This window comes from Ictalurus punctatus, chromosome 19 (assembly GCF_001660625.3).
Source record: "Ictalurus punctatus breed USDA103 chromosome 19, Coco_2.0, whole genome shotgun sequence".
NCBI classification, from domain to species: domain Eukaryota; kingdom Metazoa; phylum Chordata; class Actinopteri; order Siluriformes; family Ictaluridae; genus Ictalurus; species Ictalurus punctatus.
In genome coordinates this window covers 17,317,914-17,324,942 of record NC_030434.2, presented here as the reverse complement: position 1 = coordinate 17,324,942, position 7,029 = coordinate 17,317,914, and positions in this window count along the sequence as shown.

The window sequence follows — 7,029 nt, the reverse complement described above, 5'->3', positions numbered from 1 at the left end:
TGTCAAAAACATCTGGTCACAGTTAAATTTGCTAAAAGTGGCACCAACCTTTAATGAATACCAAAACTAAACACAAAACAAGAACTACGACAGGAAGCAAAACACTAAGGCAAGAATAAACCATTAACAAAGACCATGAACAGAAAGACAAACGCAAGACAAGGGGTGCAGTGCAAACTGTGGCTATGTCCACATAGGTGCTGGTTAAGGGAATGAGAATCAGGTGCAGGTGGTCATGTGATGATGATGCTGTGTGGTGCAGTGGCTGCTGGGAACTGTAGTCCGGAGCCCCTTCCGGGATATCCGTGACGGTGATTTCTATTCACTCAGATTCCCTTTGTCTTATATTATATGTTAAGAAATAGCAGAAACCCAGATGAGGGTTTATTTCTTATCTCTGGAGCTCTTCTTTAAGAAGAAGAAACCTGGCAGAAATTTCATATTTTTGTGTGCTCTGACATACAGTTTCCTTTGCATGTGGTCAGTATATCCAGTCAATGTTATAAAAAAAAAAATTAAAAAAAAAAGATTTCAGAGGCAGAAAATGTAGTCTATGCATTACATTGATGGTACATTTGAGGTGTTATAAGGTGGTGGCAGACGATGGAAAGTGCTGTTTATTAAAAATCCAAATCAGACTCTAGACTCACTCTGACCTCATTTTCCGGAAGGGAAAGGGATTCCTTGAAATTAATGTATAACTAAATCTGCTTTTTGGAATGCACCCCATGACATATAAGAATTTGCAATATTTTGCCAAAGTAAATGTGTAACTTTAAAAAATAAAAAATAAAAAAGACTTAAGGTCCCTCATTGGACTGTAATGAGATTTTAGAGTAAAGCTTTAAAGGTTCAATGTATGCACTTTTCTAGGTAACTGTTCATACTGGACAAAAGGTGTATGCTTGAGTGCACCGCATGGTACTAAACTGTATTTCTTGTTGCTGGGGTGGTGTGCTCAAGCATACACATTTTGTACTGTACAAGCATATACCTTTTGTACAGTACAAAAGGTTGTGTTTTGATAGCACCACCCCAGCAACAAGAAATGGTACAGTTTAGTACCTTTTTATAGTTGGCTGCACTGCCCACTTCCACAGTTATTATTGTCTGTACCTGGCCACAATATTTTCTGCCAAACTTAGCTAGGTCTGTCTGTAAAACTGTAAATAAAGCTGTAATTTAAACCTCTGTGACCCTGACCAAAATATATTTAGATACTGATGAAGTATGAATGAAAGCAGTACATGCGTCATGCAGTGCCACATGAGGACCACATACCCTCTCATGTTAATGAACATGGTCTTTCTTTGTCCCTTAAGCTTTATTCAGAAAGTAAAAATAGCTCCCACAGCTCTTTTGTTGTGTCCCATGGGTCCTGCAGGATCCCTGTCCCAATACACGCCTCTGCCCTGTCTCTGTTGTTGTTGCTTTCTACCTGTCTTGGATACAACTGCTTAATGAGCATTAATTAATAAATTAATGAATGAATGCAACATTGATGTTTGTGTTGCAGGTGGCTTTTATTTTGCTTTCACCACAGCAACAATTAAAGAACCTTCTTTTCCTATATCTTGCTGTCTATCAGTGCTACTTGTATATGCCCAAAATTCAACTGCTATCTTCCCATATGAAGCTGAAGACTCTGAAAATGAGTCCACAATTGGTTCAGCCCTGGATTTAGCCAGTGGCTTATGTAATTAAAGATATTTACCAGTTCATTGTACAAGAGACAGTACTGTTATCTGGGATCAAGGATTTCAATGTGTGCAATCAATTCAAGTATAAACTTTTTTTTGGTGTTAATTTTGTTTCTGCACAAAAGTTATAATAAGATCTTTATTCATAACTCTAATTTAGCTAGACCCAGATGCAGCCCCAACAGACCTTCAGTGAACCCCTACTGCTGGGGATTATAATTATCTTCAATAATTTACAGATTCTGTACAGCGTTCTAAAAGCATCTGAACTGCTCTTGTAATGACTAATGGGGAACATCATTTTATTGGCAATGTATATGTCCAAATTTGAAAAATATGGTAACTCATTATAGAGATGCTGTGTGTATGTGATATACTTTATATTGGCACTATATACCAATCAGCCATAACATGAAAACCTCCTGCCTAATATTGTGTAGGTCCATCGTGTGCTGCCAAAACAGCTCTGACCCGTCAAGGCATGGACTCCACAAGACCTCTTTGTTGCGAGTTGGGGACTCTGTGGATCGGACATGTTTGTTCAGCACATCCCACAGATGCTCGTTCAGATTGAGATCTGGGGAACATCTTGAACTCATGATCCTCAAACCCTTCCTGAACAATGTTTGCAGCATGGCAGTGTGCATTAGGGAATAACATTGCAATCAAGGGGTGTACTTGTTCTGCAACAATGTATAGGTCCTGTAGCTGGTACGTGTCAAAGTAACATCCACATGAATGCCACGACCCAAGGTTTCCCAGCAGAACGTTGCCCAGAGCATCAAATTGCCTTCCCCTCTTCCTATTGTGCATCCTGGTGTCATCTCTTCCCCAGATAAGCGACGAACACGCATCCTGCCATCCACATGATGTAAAAAAAAATGTGATTCATCAGACCAGGCCACCTTCTTCCACTGGTCTAGTTCTGATGCTCATGTGCTGATTGTAGGAGGTGGTGGAAAGTAGTCAGCATGGGCACTCTGACCGGTCAGCTACGCAGTCCCATACGCAGCAAGCTGCCATGCACTGTGTATTCTGACTCCTTTCTATCACAGTCAGCATTAACTTTTTCAGCAATTTGTGCTACAGTAGCTCTTCTGTGGTATTGGACCAGGGGGGCTAGCCTTTCGGAGCCCGTGACCCTATCACCGGGTCACCAGTTGTCCTTCTTTGGACCAGTTTTGTTAGCTACTAACCACTGCATACCAGGAACTCCCCACAAGACCTGCAGTTTTAGAGCTGCTCTGACCCAGACGTCTAGCCATCACAGTTTGATCCTTATCTAAGTCGCTCAGATCCTTACGCTTGCCCATTTTTCCTTCGACAGCTGACTGTTCACTTGCTGTATAATATATCCCACGCGTTGACAGGTGCCATTGTAATGAGACAATCAATGTTATTCACATCACCTGTCATTGGATTTAATGTTTTGGCTGATCAGAGTATTAGACTCTTCTTAGATTTCTAGTCTAATACTTGCCGTCTTCTTATCCATATATTTTTTAATTAAACTTGACGTTTCCTAGTATATTGACATAACTTTTCAACATAAGTTGCCCAATGAAAGCAGGATTTTTAAAAAATAGCCCAAAACAGAAGGTGTTTCGCTACATAGAAGCAATAAAGGCATTTCATTGGTGTCATTCTTAATTGCCAAGTTTTACACTTCTGAGCTGTGTCTGTGGTAAACGGTGCCTTAAAATGCATTCTGCTTAGGCATGACAGAGAAAATCATTCTTTTCAATCTTTATTTAAATAGGAAACTGTGCAAATCTGAAAACAGATTTATAATATATGTTTAATGTATTTATAGTATGCAGAGGTATTTATTATTTCAGAGGTAAAGAATACAAACTCCTATGAGGCACACATATTACAATTTTGAGACATCACCTGAACATTCAGGCAATGTCTACTCACAGTACTAGCCAAAACCCAGAAATAATAAATAAAAAGTCTAATGTAATAAATTATATAAGAAAACATTGTTATTTTCGAAACAATAAATATTCACATCACGATAAAACATTGTTTAGCTTCAGGATCAGACAGGTAAATAGCTGCATCTTGTCTGCCCCACACATACAGTCAACACTACTGTAAAACACTGGATTAAGTTACAGGACCAAGTAAAAAGTCACCTTCTTAAAGGTGTTCCTAAAGTCCTATCAGGTTCCCCCACAGTTTGACTCATCACTCAGTGGAAAATGAAGTCATTCTTATGGTGCCATTTGACTGCCAGGTGTGCAAAGTGAACAGGAGCCTATTGGTGTAAAATTACCACCTGGTTGCATGAGACATTCGTATGAAAGCAAGCAGATTATTTTTCCATTTCAAACACAGTTTTAACAAACGGTATAAACGTTTGCCATGCTTCTAACCCTAAGCTCGACTTTGTTACCTTTTCATACCAGTTTAGCCATGCAAATTGTTATGAATGATATCATATTGCTACAGAATTCACAATATAAACCTCTACCTAGGACTGGACAATATGACAATATAATATCGATTTTGGGTTAAATTATGTTTATCACGATATGCTTTTCTGAGATATCTCAGATATCATAACATCTTTTTTAAAAAGTATATATTTTAATGTTTTTAATAAATTTAATTCTAAGCAGACTGGAAGTGGTTGATGTGCTGTTCACATTTTGTATGTGTATAATCTTTAAAATTGTAAAATGTTAAAATCGTTACAGATATTTTTTTGCACTGTTCAATGTTAAATATTTATACGGTTATTTTATGAATAAATTGTCAGGGTTTTTTAATTATTATTTTTAGACTGATCGAAAAGAGTAATGCAACACTGTTAATGCAACACTGGATTACTGGCAGTTTGTGAGCAAGCCTATATATATATATATATATATATATATATATATATATATATATATATATATATATATATATATATATATATATATATATCGCCTAGCCCTACCACTACATCTGTTTCTATGCTGACTTAGTCATAGTTTATAGCCACTGGCTACTGGCATTTGCTGTGTGACAGCTTTTTGTCAGTGTAAAGACTGATCCAACGGAGTATTGTCTCAAAGTCCCCCGCTGCTTTTGACAGCTCTCTCGATTCCAGCTGAAAAACACAGAAGTATAAGGTTATTTACTGTATGAACTGACGGATCGTTTGACAGACGAGTAACCAAATGAATAAATGGAACATCAGCAATGATCTGATGAGGAGTTACATGCAATAATCAGCGGTTTAGCACAGCTTACAAGGCTTGACATCACAAATAATAGCATGGCTTATATTATTAGCAAAGAGCATTAATCGTTTAAGGAAACTGTATTTTAAAGTGGGGCCTTCATACCTTTTTGAATGCCTCCTCCATTCCTTTGATCTTTTTCCTTGCATAGCGAGTCAGTTCAGCTTGTCCATGGTCCTTCTAATGGAGAAACAAAAAGGCCTTTTTAAAACAGTATCCCATGGGTATGTATAAGCATCATTCACTGGTACATGATTACAACATGACTAATGCAGAACCATGGCCTGAGAATTCAGAGACCTTGCACTGGAATTCTGACTGCAGAATTGTTTTCCAAGTGTACTCTTATGCGTCTGTGTCGTGTTACAAGAGAAAATGTTTACTTACGCAGCGTTCCACATTCACTCTTAGTCTGTAGAAGGAAAGAATAAATTTCTCGGGATAGTCTGTGTCATGGCTCCACAGCTTCATGAATACGTAATCTTCATAGATTCCCAGCATCTTGTTGATGTCTGCGATGTTCAGCTTCTGCACGATACAATTCAACAGATTTCAGATGATGTCGGTGATGTCGGTGATGTCCAAAACATCCTGTTTCTCTGGAAACTTTGTGCACTATACTTTACAACGTTTTCTTTTTTTTTGACGCCAATATAAAAACCTTGACCATCAGCCAATACCCGTCTGTTATTATTTTCTTAAACAACTACTAAGCTTTAAAATGTTTATTTTTTAACTGAAGCACTTTACAGTAAAATCCTTTCACCCAAAAAGCGTTTAAATCGTAAATATAATAAATATAATAAAGAATAAATGCTACAAAATCAGTCCTAACAAAAGGGAAAAAAAGAGTCAAATTTAAACATTTGTAAACATGTAAACATTTCCAGTTCCAAAAATCAATTGTTTTTCCAAATCCAATTCTATTCTTTGCCATTTCCTTCATGAACCAATATCCGATATATTTTCTTCGACATCAGATTTGTTGTTGCTGGTATCAGCAGGCAGAATCTAAAAATAATAGGCTTACATATAAAGGCCTATTTCATGTGACATTTTGATGGCATTCTCTCAATATTGTTTTAATGAATTTTCAATTGCTATTAGTTTAAATGTTATCTAGGCTTATTCCTGAAAATATGTTTTAACTCATAATACGTAGACTTCAGTCCACCTACCTTTATATAAAACTTTGGCAAATATCTTTTGTGGCTTCTGCCGTCACTCTGGTGAAAGAAAAGACCATGAATGAATGAATGAATGAATGAATGAATGAATGAATGAATGAATTATTCCCTATAATAGGCGCTAATAAGTGACGTTATGAAGCTACTTACAGGCCAAGGCTTGCTGATGCTCTTCAGAGTTTTCAACATGTCCTTCATCATGGGTAGAGGCAGACAGCTAGCCAGGCAGTTCACCTGCGCGCACCTTGCACTCTCCTCACCTGGGCAAAAGCGCACGAGCGCGGCCAGGGCGAACACGGTCAGGACATTCACGCGCATTCTGCTACGAGACAGTTACCACCAGCGTGTTTTCGAGACAAAACCGGCGACATTTATACTCTTATAATAGCTTTGTGCTGCCTTGAAAATTCCCACACGTGTGACGTGTGAAATCGACGCCGCCCCGTTTGAAAGCGGCGCGCGGAGCTTTCACGTGCTTTGATGAGGCGCTCGCGGTCAGAATCAGCTGCTGACTGTGTGCGGCACGCGCTCTGGTTACTGGACGCTCCAGATATGGGTTACAGTAGCGCGAATTTCCACGCTTTTCAACCCACATATCAACAGAAAAAAAGCTGTACAACTGGAAAGTGCACAATGTAATAAACTAACTAAAAAACAAAAACCCCGCTTGGCCCGTTTTAACCCAGAGTGAATTCTTGTGCATTGGAACAGCAGGTCATTTAGGAGCATTTATTTACAAAACCTTGCACTGGAACTAGTTAATGTACAATAACATGATTCATTCATGTATCATCATATGTGTGGTAAGGATTAAAACAGTTAAAACATTATGCATATGCGTGTATAATAATAGAGTATAGAGTAATCGAGTTCAAATCACGTACAGTATACATGTTTACATTTTCA